The 13,270-nt window shown below is 48.0% G+C and overlaps 1 long non-coding RNA gene across 1 annotated transcript; it reads left to right on the top strand.

Moving 5' to 3' along the window:
• The first annotated feature begins 4,536 nt into the window (after window positions 1-4,536).
• Window positions 4,537-12,937, top strand: LOC139825484 (uncharacterized). The gene is made up of 2 exons (XR_011735545.1): window positions 4,537-5,092; window positions 10,637-12,937. It is a non-coding gene; the product is annotated as an uncharacterized lncRNA (long non-coding RNA).
• The last annotated feature ends 333 nt before the right edge of the window (window positions 12,938-13,270 follow it).

Genomic DNA, 13,270 nt, shown 5'->3' with positions numbered 1-13,270 from the left:
TGCAGCGAGGTGGCCGGGACCCGAGAGGAGGGGACACCGCGAGAACAGGCGGGCTCAGAAAAGCCTTTTTCCTGTGTACAGCATGAACTGACTCTTGTGGGGTTTTTCCAAACAAAAGGACATTTAGTGCACGTTCTCGTACACCCACCAGCGTACCTACACGACCCCGGCCTGGGACAGCCTCTCTGCCTGGGAAAACGTCCTATACAAAACGTTCAGTGAGCTTGAGAACAGTTTGGGAATCACCTTCGGAGGCCTGTACGCAAGACACAGAAAATTAACTCCTTGAAATCCACAGGGGTTTGAAGGTTTCTGTTTGCCTCTCCTTGTAATCTCGCGGAAAACAATAAAGCAGGGGTGGAAAAAAGCCAGAACCACATATTGCATGGGAGTCAGAGGAACGCAACACGTCTTTCAGCTCTTAGAGATGTTAATACGGGGTTTATAACTGACCCAAACTACACCATGGCTGACTCAGCCGGTGTCACACACCGACACAACCACTCAATATCCTGTTTATTGTTTCCAAAGTATATTTTCTGCACTCACTGACTGATGCGCCATTAAAATTCTTGAGGCCATACCAAAAAGAAATTCTGCCAAAAGCTGCCCATTAACAAGCAATTAATACAGCAGCTTTAAAGCACAAGGTTGCTCATGCCATCCCACAGAAAATATTCTTTGCCTGCTATTTCTCGCTGGAGACATTTTCTGACAGAACATTCTATCTCTGCCAGGGATTGCAGAAAGTAGCCGGTAATTCTCCAGAAGAATAAAGTCTCTACTTGCTCGCTCTCAAAATACTTGGACTGATTAAACTTTAATCTTAAAGGCTGTTTTCTGGCCCACTTAACAACTGATGTAGTAACAGGAATGACACCATTAGCTGTACAGCATCTGCCAGCAATCAGAACAGGGTAACAAGGCCAGTCAAATATACAATGGGAATACGTAGTTTTTACCACGAGGACTTGGGGAGGGGGAGTTCAGTGTGGGCTCGCACCACCAACATCTATAACGTGGTCTCGCTATACCCACCAGGCAGTAAAGTCCTGGCTCTACGCAGCAGCACTTCCCTGCATTGATGATTTCCACCGCTGGAAAGGGCGCAGAGCTGCAGCCTCTGAACAAGCTCTGCTGCACATCCAGTGCCGACGAGGACACGCGAGGGTGGCAGAAGTGGCCACAGTTGTGCGTCTCAGTTCCCCAGCCCCAAGAGCTACTTACAGAGGTCCGACCACGGCTATTTTCTGTGTAACCAGAGGACAGACTGAATGTCTGAACTGGATTCCTCCACAAATACGCTGTCTGGTGCTTGGGTCGCCCCACGCCGCGCCCGGGCTCACAGAACAGATGGTAACCTGCGCAGCAAACCCCAGAACAAAGGCGAAAACAGAAAACCCCATCAAAAGGGCACAACCGCAACTCCGCGTTCCGCAGAGGACAAAGGATTGTTGTGGCTTCCAAAGTAAAATACAGCTTGCAACAAACAGCACCAAATTATGTGCTTTGCCTGGTAAAAAATAGTTTGGGAGCGGAGGCAATTACCAGCCCTGCACAGGAGCCCAGCGGAGCTGGAGCTCCTCCAGCCGCTGTTCCAGACCTGCCAAATGGAACTCATGGAAATTGGAGCATATAGGCTTCTTGGCTTTAATTAGCAAAACCCCAAAGCCTTCATTGCTTCAATCCTGCAATACCAGAGTCGCGATCAAACTTAGTCAAACGGCTTTTATCTGGTTACGGGACACAGAGCTGACAAATAAAGGCTCTTGCCGACAACTTCAGTTTTGGTGGTGGGTTTCTGTCCTGGTTACGTCCAGCGGTGAATCCACCAACAGCTCCGGAGAGCAGAGATCCCGCAGCGCCCTCAGTCCCTGTTCACCTGCGCTCTCCATTCTGGGAACAAGCAGCTCACAGGTGCCCTGAGCCCATAGGCAGCAGTAACCGACGGACCCGTCCTCTACTGCAGAACCCCTCCTTCAACCCATTTATGCTTCTGTTCTCCACAGAACTCCTTCCATATTTTAATCACATGGCATTTCATTAGTTTATTCATCAAAATGAACAAAAACTCTTGGGACAAAATTCAGCAGATCAAACTTTGATTCATTTAAATTACTTTGAGATATACATGAAATAAATTTATTTCTTCTACTTCTAAACATCATGCCTTGTATTATAATTAACCACATTTTAAAATGCACTTATTCTTGCTCCTTCTTTGCTTTCTTCTGAATTTTAAGCTTAGTACAATCAAAGTAACAAGATGCAGTTCTGTTTTCAGCCAGCAGGACCTGACTTTAAAATGTCCCGTGATGAAGTGCTGCTGTTCGATTTGTATTCGTGTCCAGCGCTCCTGAGCTCAATCTATTCTCATTTATATTTGCACTTCAGGCTTCACGCAAGAGAATCCAGCGTTGGAACACGATAAACGAGTCGCCATCCTCTAAGAACACATCCATTCCCAGGTGGTGAAAAGAAAAGCCCACATCTTCAGGTGAAGATGCAGATCTAAAGAGGTTCCCCTCAGGCAGCGTGGAGACCTGCAAGGGCACGAACATAAATACCGTGGTGCTCTGATTTCCCCAACACCACTGTTCTCCGCTTCATTCAAGTTCCTGTCCTGGTCACGCTAATTTTGAACAAGATAACAGACTATCCAACTTCAGCAATAACCTGAATTCAAATGAGACTCTTCAGTGAGTCGGGTGAGGTTTGCCGCTGGTATGGAAGATTTTATACTGTTTGGATAAAGCTTTACAATCAAAACTTGCAACTGTGCGTGGGGCACTGTTGACTGTTGGTCTAGGACACCCTTTAAACGAGGTCATGAATCTCATAACCATTATCCCGATGTGCCATTTTAAATACATGGCACTCCAAAGGGACCGGTAAGGCTGACACCTCCCCATTTCCGCAGCCCTGAGCGCGATTTTGCACCGTTTACTCCCAAAATAAAATGCGCACAAAGAAGAAACCCAGGCTTTGAAAAATCATTTGGTAACTGCTCACTCAGGGCATGCCGGAGAAATTTTGCCACACCGGAATTCTAAAAGCATCTTGGGGAAGCCAAAGGTTCCTCTCAGGACACATTCCTGACAACGTGCACTGCAGGACAGCGGGTTGGTAACGGCATCTCCGACTTGTGTGTGTTACACACTAGAGATTCCCTTTACGATGCTAAAATGTAATGAATCACACACCAAAGACATAGTGCAGAACACAGACTGACATGTAAATCCCGAGATTCATGGGTGGGATGGAGCAAGCTGAAAGAGCGACCTCAGGCACGTTGTTTATATAAAGGAAAAGCAACTTTCAATCATATGGGTAACAGCAGTTGGCTTTCATCTGCTGGTTCTTTGTCACTTGCCCAGTACAACTGCTGCACTAGCAGGACGGTCAGCAACGCAAACTCGCTCCTGGAATAACACACAGAGAGGAAAGGCAAGATCGAAAGTAAAAGAAGAATCAAAAACACCTAAAAATTCAATTAAGAAAAAAAAAGCCAAACAAATGGTTGAATAGTCAACTCTACATCCGTGATGGAATTGAGCTTGTGGTCACCTGAATGGCTCCGAATCCCTTTGATTTCGGTGGAAAAGGAGAGGGGGGCCCTTGCTGAGCACGATAAGGCACTGAGAGGCCGCTGGTGCGAACCCCGAGCAGATGTTGCTCCAGATCCCGGCTGCTTGTGCGCTCCAGATTATGGGCCAGATTTACAACAGTATTTGGGGACTTAAGCACATTACTACGTGTCACATGGGGTTGGCAGGCACACCAAACAAGGTTACACCTCTTATTTAGGTTATACTATCAAAGCAGCTGGAGAATCTCCTGAGGTTGTATCTGTAACTTCCCCAGGGCAATGAGTGCTTTATTTCCCTATATTTCATGAACACACATTCAGTGCTGGCACCAAAACCAGAATAACCATGGCAGTAAGTGAAGGAAATGGCCGTGGCTACAATGACACAAGGAGGACGTTTCTGTTCCTCTGAAACTGGCACTCCCGGGCAATATTTCCTCTCTGCCAAATTAATATTTTTCAGTGTTTTAAAATTATTTTTTCCTGGTTGCAGTAAATTACATGAACACTAAAAGACAAAATAAATTCATTAAAACAAGCCTCATGGACTGACCCCAACAAACAAGGGAATTCCAAATTAAGAGATACCACTGAGCTCTGGAAACCTGACAATATGAAGCACAGCGGAGGTGAACTAAGGGCAAAGTAAAGGCTTTAAATATAACAGTTCTTTGCTAGTATCTACTTCGCCCTTTTGTTCTTTTGGTCCTTGTTAGCAGGACAAACCCACAAAGTGTCGGTATGTGCCAGATGGAGCCACGGAGCAGTGGCTGACGTACGTGCCGCGGTGTGCACAGCAGCACTGCAGCGCTGTGCCGTTATAATCTGAATATACCTAAATATCAACGAAACTCCTGGCTCTACAGCAAAATAGGAAGATGCACCTGAGTTTAGGAACACGTGGAGTTCTGTGCCTGGTACCAACCCGCAAGCCTGGCGCTGCCCTGAGTGTGTTTTCCTCTGGAAGTGAACGAGGCAGAATGCAAACCAACAGAAGGTATGTCCGATCACGCCTCCTCCAGCATTAGGAGGCACGGCCGCCCTGTGGTCAGCCTTCTGGAAGCACCCTCTGGAAACAAACAGAGCCCCACACACGCGGTCTGTGAGGCAGAGCAGAAACCTCCCCGTGTGAACACGTCCCACGTCCCCGGGAGTTCTCACAGAAACACCACGAGGCGCCACCAAAGCGGCTCCCGCAGCAGTGACTTGGCTTTTCCCGCCGGGAGCCGCTGCGGACACCCCAGGGCACCCCAAACCGCATCCAGAACCTTCCGAAGCCAGGCCTACCTACGGGAGGGGGCTGCCAGGGCAGCAACGCTGAGATGAACGGCTAAGAGGGAGAACAAGGAAAGGGAGAAGGTAAAGACAGCAGAAGAATATAGGATGCAAAAATTTCCATCAACGATTTAATTATTGGTTTACAAGAAAAACAATCTTTTCTACCTGGAGACACAGAATGGCCGCTGAGATAAGCAGACACCAACAGAGAGAAATCCAACCAAGGTAAGCCGCCGGGCCTCGCAATTTGCTACGTATTCTCCTGTAAATCACAGGTTCTTTTTGAAACGCTCTGACAGTGTTTATTGGGGGCTGGACAAGATGACCTTCGCCGGTCCCTTCCGACCCAAACTATTTCATGAATTTTAGGATTTATGGCAGAGGGCTGGAGGGGGTCAGGCCCCAGCTCCCCGCAGCTCCGCACGCCGGGCGGGCAGGGGCTGGAATCCCCTCAGCACAGCCCCGGGGAGCGGCCCCGCCACCGCCGCCGGGCCTGGCCCTGCTGGAGGTACCGCAGGGGGCTCCCCCGAGGCCTGAGGGGAGGGCCAGGCCGCGGCCTCCCCGCGGCTGAGAGCCCGGGGCACAAGGCGCGGAGCTCCCGGGTCACCGCCCGCCCTCCCGCCGCCCCGCCCCGAGCGGCCATGCTGGGGGCGAGGACCGCGGGCCCGGTTACCGCGGCAACAAGCGGACGCCGTCCCGCTCCCGCCGGACCTGCCCCCGCAGGACCTGCCCCGCCCCGCCAGCTGAGCGGACCCCGGGCCCGGGCCCCCTCACCCCCCGGGCCCCGCCGCTGCCTCACGGGCCGGCGCCTCCCTCAGCGCGGAGCCCGCCCTACCCGTCTCCTCAGGGGCGGCCGCAGCGCCCGCTCCCTCCCTCCCCCACCGGCGGGAAATGGCCCCCGCAGCACGGGCAGCTCACCCTCCCGGCCACAGCCCGCCGGGGCCGCTCTCCTCCCTCCGGGCCGGCTCCAGGTGCTGCCCCGGCATTCCCTTCCCTTCCCGCCCCGGGGGCGGCTTCGCCCCTCGCCGAGCTCCACCTGGCTGCCCCGGGGGCGGTGTCCGCCCCGGCCCCCAGGGGCTGCCGCATCCCTGGCTGTTGTGACAGGTGGCTGTGATTAAACGGCGTGATTAACGAGGAGGAACCTCTGCAGGAACTTGGCAGCAGGACAGGTGATGGTGAGTGTGGCTCCCAGTTAAGTAAAGCTGAGGGGAACAAGAGTTTCTTTGTTCCCCTGTGCACAAACCCCAAGACAGCGCCTTTGACTCACAGCCTTCTGTTTAAGCTCTGGATGTTATCAGGCGTAAGCATTTCAGTCTTCAGAAAGTTTGCATCATGGGCACAGATCAGAGAACGGGAGCCAGCAAGGCAATGTCCATCAGAGAGAACACCCTGCTCCTCAGGAAAGAATAGAGCTTCCCTACGATAATCTGCCTGAAGAAAAACAATCGGGTAATCAGTCTGACCTTAATCATATGAAGTGAGAAGATTAACCAGACATGGGGAAAGATGAGTTGGTCTGTCAGTACTTACGCTGTATCAGCCCAGCCTGGGCCACCCCCTTTTTAGCCAGTTTTTGGTAGTCAAAACCAAGGCAAATAGTCCTGAGAATAAGTTTAGCTAGTCATGGACTGAAGGGTTAGTGCCAGGGTCAATCTTGCTCCGTTCCACGGCTGAACAGATGACACGCTGAACGTAAGGTTTGAGTTGTGTTGATCTGAAGCCGCATGCGTTAGGAGCCTATTCTGACAATATCCTACCTTACTGAGGTTTCCTGTGATCGGATTCTTAGTTTCCTGTCTATGAAACTCATGTTCTCTCGGACCTCGATGTCACTAATTCCCTGCTACTGAATAGACCAAGCCTATCAGTTTCCCAGGGGTGGAGGTGATGCTGACCGGTCTGGAGTTCCCGGGTCCTCCTTCCTGCCCTTTGGGAAGCCTGCAGTGCCATTTGCTTTCCTCCAGCCCTCAGGCACCTCTCCCGCTTCCCAAGACTTGGCAAAGATGATGGAGAGCGGTCCAGAAATGCCCTCAGCCAGCTCCCTCAGCACCCTAATGCAAGGACTTAATTCCCTTGTCATCTTTAAATTATGTTCACAGTGGTTTTGGGAGCTTCACAAAATCACCTGTGCCCACCTTGCTCACCAATCACAGCATGATTTATTTTTTTTGATAAGAGATCCTGAGTAACTTTTGGGATTGTATAGTATTATATACCTGGAAAATGCACCCTGGAATAACTGAGGAATGGGAACTGTAATGACTTTTTTCAACAGTGCTAGTTTAAGTGAGTACAGACACATCCCTACCAGCTTCTCTGGTTGGTGTGAACTCGTCCCCGACTCCTTTCAATAATTTTGGCAGCAACGCATTAGGGAATCTTAATTAAAGGTGAAAATGAGGGGTTTGACGAGGCCTTTTTGCAAGCACTCCTCCCTATGGTGAGCATCTCAGCCCCTGTGAAAGGTTTCCTTGGCTGTAGGTAAATACTGTTTCCATCATCTTGAGGGATACTTCATTATTCCGCTCATTTCAGGCGTGCAGACGGGAAGAGTTAGAATAACACATTTGTGATGCCGTGGTTTGTGACCGAGCCAGTGGGTCAGAGCCGCGGACACGTCAAATTAAAACACATCTCCCTTGTCTCCGCTTGTTATGAATTGCAAAGCTGCAGATAAAACTTTCCAGTTAATTGTCAGGCAAACTCCACATGAAACTGGGCCCGCGTTCTCTACCTTGCAAAGCTCTCTGGAGTGACATTTTTGATGGTTTTAAATCCACGGAGCATCTTTTCTCTGGAGCATTGTGATCGTAGCTGAGCTGATCTAAAAAAGGTCACATCAGCTGATCCAGTGGCTGCTTGTGGCTTGTCTGAAGTCTTTCATTAGTCGTCTTGAAACTGCAGGAATAGTGGCTTTTTTAGTCTTGACTGTCTGGAGGTTGGGAGGGCTTTTAATTAGAACCCAGGCTATGAAATGCTGGATTCTTGTGATTCCTTTCTAGTCTTGCCATTTTGAAATGTCCAGTCTAAAATCATACTGACAGAGTGATAAGAATCATTCTTTTTCTCCTATTGTTGTGGTTATGATATGTTTACCCTCACAATTAGTGGGTATTTGTGGCTGAACATCATTAAAAACAAGACAAAACAACTCAAGGAGAAACCCCAAACCAAGGAACTAAGCAGCAGTTTTCTCCTCACAAATCATCGGTCCAGATGAGAAAACAAAAAGTAAGATGATACTTTCAGACGAGCACATAAGCCACCTGTCTGCGGCGCGTCAGCACCTGCATTTCCACCGGCCACCCCCATTTGGACTACACATGCTAATAAATCATTTAAACAACCTTTCCATTTGCCATTCTGAACGTGGGATGCAGCGAAGAATTCAGCGCTTCCAAAAATCGGGCATAAAAAGGGGATTAATCTCTGTTTGGTTTAGACAACCCCAGTAAAAAATCACGGACAAACCCACAAGCAAAATGTTCACGTTCTGAAAATTTGAGGCCAGGTTTGAGATACCACATCGCGTACCAAGTGAGCGAATTAGGTACGGAATTAGGTCTGGAATCTGCTCTCATGGGGAGGTCCCTGGCGTGGTGCGGAAGGACAAAATTACCAGCAGAATGAGTCTCGTTTCTGAGCAACCTCAATTATCTGTTAATGGCCCCGCATTACATGGTCAAATGTGCTCTAAATTAGCCCAACTCCCTCTCCTGTAACACAAGCCCAGCTCATCAGGTGCGGGACATTTACTGCAAGCAGGATAAATAGAGCAAAATGCTGAAAAATTTTACCATCGTTTTCCTAAAACCTTCAGGAGCAGCTTTAGTGGCAAATGATGCGGCACCGCAGCAGGCAGGGCTTACAGATGGCCTTGGTGAAACTCTCCTAAAGAAGTCTATCAGCGACAGGCGAACATGAAAGAGAAACTGCTTTCAACCCAGCACTTCAGAGAGAATACCGAATTAAAACAGAGCCCCACGGGAGAAGGTCCGCCAAGCTTTTCACAATCATTCATTACTTAGTCATTCAAATATTTTGCTACGGAACCGTGTACATTCATTTTTGAAGTACGTGTGCGTTCCGATAGCCGAACCAGCCCACTTGATGTAAATAGATCGTGGCAGGAAAAATAAATGAGCGGTCCCGCAGAGGTGGAACGTGTTGTGTCGCCGAAGGACAATTAACGAGTGTTTAATCCTGGTTTGTCCGAACGTTCCCCATCAGCGCTCTTCTGTTGGGCTGCTCGGTGTGTGACCTTCCCTCCCACGCAGGTCCGCGTTAACACGGTTTGGATGGGGAACAACAGGCGAAACACGTGGGCCTCGGGCTATATGAGACCTTTGGGCTTTGAAAAAGAAAACCTGGTCCACCCCCTCACTGTGGCTCCTAAGTTCAAAGGGACAACAGGGGCTTTGTCACACTCCAGGTACCACCATCGAGAGCCTCAAGACCTTCAGCTGGAACGGCCACACACGTTGAGCCAAGATGCCGCGCTCTTGCGTCTCTTCATCTCTCAAAGTCATATGTAAAACAGGGCAATAAACTGGATTCTTTTTTAAGGTGCGATCACAAACGGTAAGAAGCTGCTTTGCTTTTACTTGCAAAATAATCCTGGACTCTGTGGGTTAGAAAATGGAGCACTTACTCACGTCCCTATGATGTCAAAGAGCACCTGTACATCAAAGCTTCCTGCATTTGTGCTGGCGTTTCAGGGTTCAGGATCTAGAACAATATTAATTAAGCCATTGGTTTTAGGTGGCTGCCCCTGCTGAGCTCACAAGGATGTTGGGACTTGTGGGAAACTGCTTCAAAAAGAACATGGTTTTAAAAAATCCCCAATTGTAATTTTTCTTACCTGAGTGAAACATTCCAGACGGGAATTTTAAAGAGGTGCTGCTACTACTGATTAAAAATGTGTCTTAGCAGCCTGAAACCCGCCTCTGTTCTTCAACACAAAGTTCTGGTCTGTGCCACCTTTTTGTTTTGCACCCTTTCAAACTCCTGAATGCACCATTAGTCACGATCAATAAAGTCACCTTCAGCCTCACAGTGCTTCTGAGTTTGTAGCAATATCTACCTGGTGCAAATAGTTCAGTTTTAACCGAATGAATAAGAAGAATTTTTAAAGGGAGTTAAGATGCTTATTTGCACCTATTTGCTTATTAACATTCACTTGCTGTGGCCTGGTAAATTCAGTCCTGAGAGTAACTCAGCTTTTATTTGCTCTTTGCTGTGTAATTTCACTACAACTCCTCCAGTTTCCAGCCACAACCTTGCGTTCGACCTCCAGGTTAAACTATCCAGCGCTGAGATATTTTATCCATTTTCCATTACAAAGACATTATTCTTTGTCCCAACTCCGACTTTGTAGTGGGTATTTAAACAAAGTAAACCTTCTATTTAGATAAGTTGTGTAGACAGTGATTATTGGCCAAGAAGAGATTAACTCCCTGTTGCTGAACTGCGTTGCAGAACAGACTCTGGTCCCACAACCAATAGCAAGGACTTGTATTTCTCTCAAAGGTAGAAATAAAACGGAAATAAAAGGGTAAGAAAACTTTCTCCAGTAAATCATTTATTAACCTCCGCATGTTAATACTCTCCAGAGATGTGAAATTGCCTTTTTGGCCAAACCAGACACTTTCCCTTCACCTTCTAGGTCCTATTACCATTTATTGTCCGGGCTTAGTGAACAGCAAAACGAGAATGCACATTTCAAACAGACATTGCCCAGTGATCGATGGGTTATTTGCTGTCTTGCAGATCCGCTTACCCAGGAGCTGGTGACGAGGCTGGAAACCCCGATGCTGCTGCTAGGAAGGGCTTTCCTGAATCCCAACATGCCGCGTCCAGGAAAGATACCACATATAAACAGGATTTAAAATTGTAGTGCCTGGGAACAATGCAAAATGCCAAACGAGTTACTTCATTCCCAAGGAAGCCTCGAGGTCTTGTGTTTATAACACACTCGTGTTCTCGGAGCAAACCTCGTTCAGCTGGGGCGAGTTTGGCGGCGTTGTTGGCCTGGTTTCCACTGCCACGGGCTCTGGGCAGGCTGAGCTCGCAGCTGGCTGAGCTGGGCTGCAGTGACACCTAGTTAACGCTTGGCTAATTACAACCGCGCTTTGCCCGCCGGCCTGGGGGCTCCGCTGAGGAATTCCTCATCCCCAGCAGGATTTGTGCCTTTTCTGCTAAAGCACATGGCCGGGAGAGCCGGTGCGCAGAGCTGAATCGGCTCAAGCATTGGAAAATAGCAATTTCTTTCCTCGGAATGTAAAATCATGCTTCGAATCATCCATTCTCATTAATCAGTCATCCAGGGTCGCGCCTAAAGAGACCTCGCTGCACACCTTCTGCATTTCACATCAGCTCCCCTGTGCCGGGAGTTCATTCCCAGGCAAAACACACCTGCCAGGTACCTTAGTGAACAGACTAGATTGACTTACATAATATTTAAAACTTAAATCATTCAAATACCGTGGATTTGACAATCCCATCAAAAGAGAAAACTGCATTTTTCAGCTGTACTTTCAATAAATAAGGTACCAGTAAGTCGCTGAGGGAACCTGATAAAGCAGGGCTTCACGTTTTTTGCATTATTTGCACCAAGCGACTTGAAAAGGTTTTCCACAGATTAAAACTTAACAACAGTGCTGGAAGAATCACAAAAGCCTCACTTTTTAGGGAGAAGGGATGCTGAGGCGCTGGTGGCCCGGGTGCTTTCCGCAGGGTGCAGCAGGTGTCCCTGCGCAGTGAGGATGGTGACCCTGTCCCCCTTGCGCTTCGCTCCAGGGGCTGAGCGGCGTGCACCTGCGGGCCGTGTCACGTCGGCCCTGTCTCTTGGGTGTCTGTGGAGCTGGTGCACGGGCAGACGGGCAGCAAATCAGGCTCAGGAGGGACTGCACAGGTGCCTCTGGAACAGGCTGTAATGCAGATAATTGGCAATCAAACTAGTTATTCACTGATTGATCTCTCTTTCCAAATTAAGAGAAAGCAAATACATAACCTCATTTAGTTCAGTTAGTATTTTTCTTGTTGATGAAGAAAAGTATTCTAAAACACCCGTCTTTCTTCATTTACAGATCCTAACTCTAAGAACAGATAAAACTCTCATAACGTGTGAATTCCATCAAGAAGCCATGATCTCGAGTACCCTTTCCGTTGTTTTTTACACCCCTATTCCTCTCCTACTTTAATTAAAGCCAAAGCAAGTGAGTTTATGTCACGTAGTCCTTTTTGTAGTCCTACTGATGTCTCTCCAAGTCCAAACACTGACTGCTAATTACTTTGAGAGACCACAGGTCAAGGTAACCAGTGGTGAAATCAAACATGGCATTTCCATTGATGATGTCCTAAAACTGCCTCACCTAATTGGAAACAGTTGGCTGCTAAGTTGGGCTTTTCACTGGCCTTCTTTAACCTTTAAAATCACAAGCTGTGGGGATGCCTGTGGTTCCTTTACTGTGTGTTTTGAGTCACATATAATACTGACATTCTTTTGCTTCTGAGGTTTCTCCTGATTAGAGCTTGAGCTTACAACGAGACGTGGTCCTAAGCACAGCTTAAAGGCCCAAAGCGCATTTCTACACGACACTAAACCATCAAGTGCGTCGCCTTCAGCTTGTGTGGGATGAACTTTCGGTGAAGATCCTTTATTTAATGTTCTTTTTCTTTAACAACTAGCATGGCCTCAACAAAGAGGGGGTTTCCTTTTATTTTGGAGGGAGAATGAAGGCAGAACAAAACCAGTTACGCAGATCTTGACTTGAATGCTGACAGAGACACCGAGTTGAACCCATGTAAAGCAACTAGAAAATACCGCTGTAGTTTGGAAGCAAAGACACGAAGGAGCCTGAAGGCTTCCTTGTATTGTACAGCAAGAAGTCTGGAGTATTTGTATCTCAGGAAAAAAATGGATTAATCAGTGCAAATTTGCTGTATAAATTCCTTTAAGCTACGCTCAGATTTGTACATGAACCTTCCGAATTCTTGTCTGGTTAACGCATTTCCTAACTTCTCAGTTCCACATGAAATCTATCACTCGATAAATTACGTTTATTTTTACTGTGTGTGATGAGAGGGTATAATTTTGCAAGTTTTAAGGCACTTAATATCCCCTGTGCTGGGTATTGTCCAGGCCTGGAAACCTGAGCCGCACACGTGGCCGTGCTCACCACGCTCCAAGCTGCTCCGTAACAACGATATCCTAACTGCATCAGTTAGAAGATAAATCATTAAACATGAGCTATACACGACACTATAAGCAATAACCAGCCCGAGTGAAGAGTATGGAGCATATTTCTCGTTATCCCTAAACAAAATTCCTTACTAAGCAGCCGCCGTGCTCACAGAACATTGCATTTCTTCCTTAGCCAGCCAAGATTAATAACTTCTGAG

Source organism: Patagioenas fasciata, chromosome 22, assembly GCF_037038585.1.
Source record: "Patagioenas fasciata isolate bPatFas1 chromosome 22, bPatFas1.hap1, whole genome shotgun sequence".
Taxonomy (NCBI): Eukaryota; Metazoa; Chordata; class Aves; order Columbiformes; family Columbidae; genus Patagioenas; species Patagioenas fasciata.
This window is presented reverse-complemented; position numbering and strand designations above follow the sequence as displayed.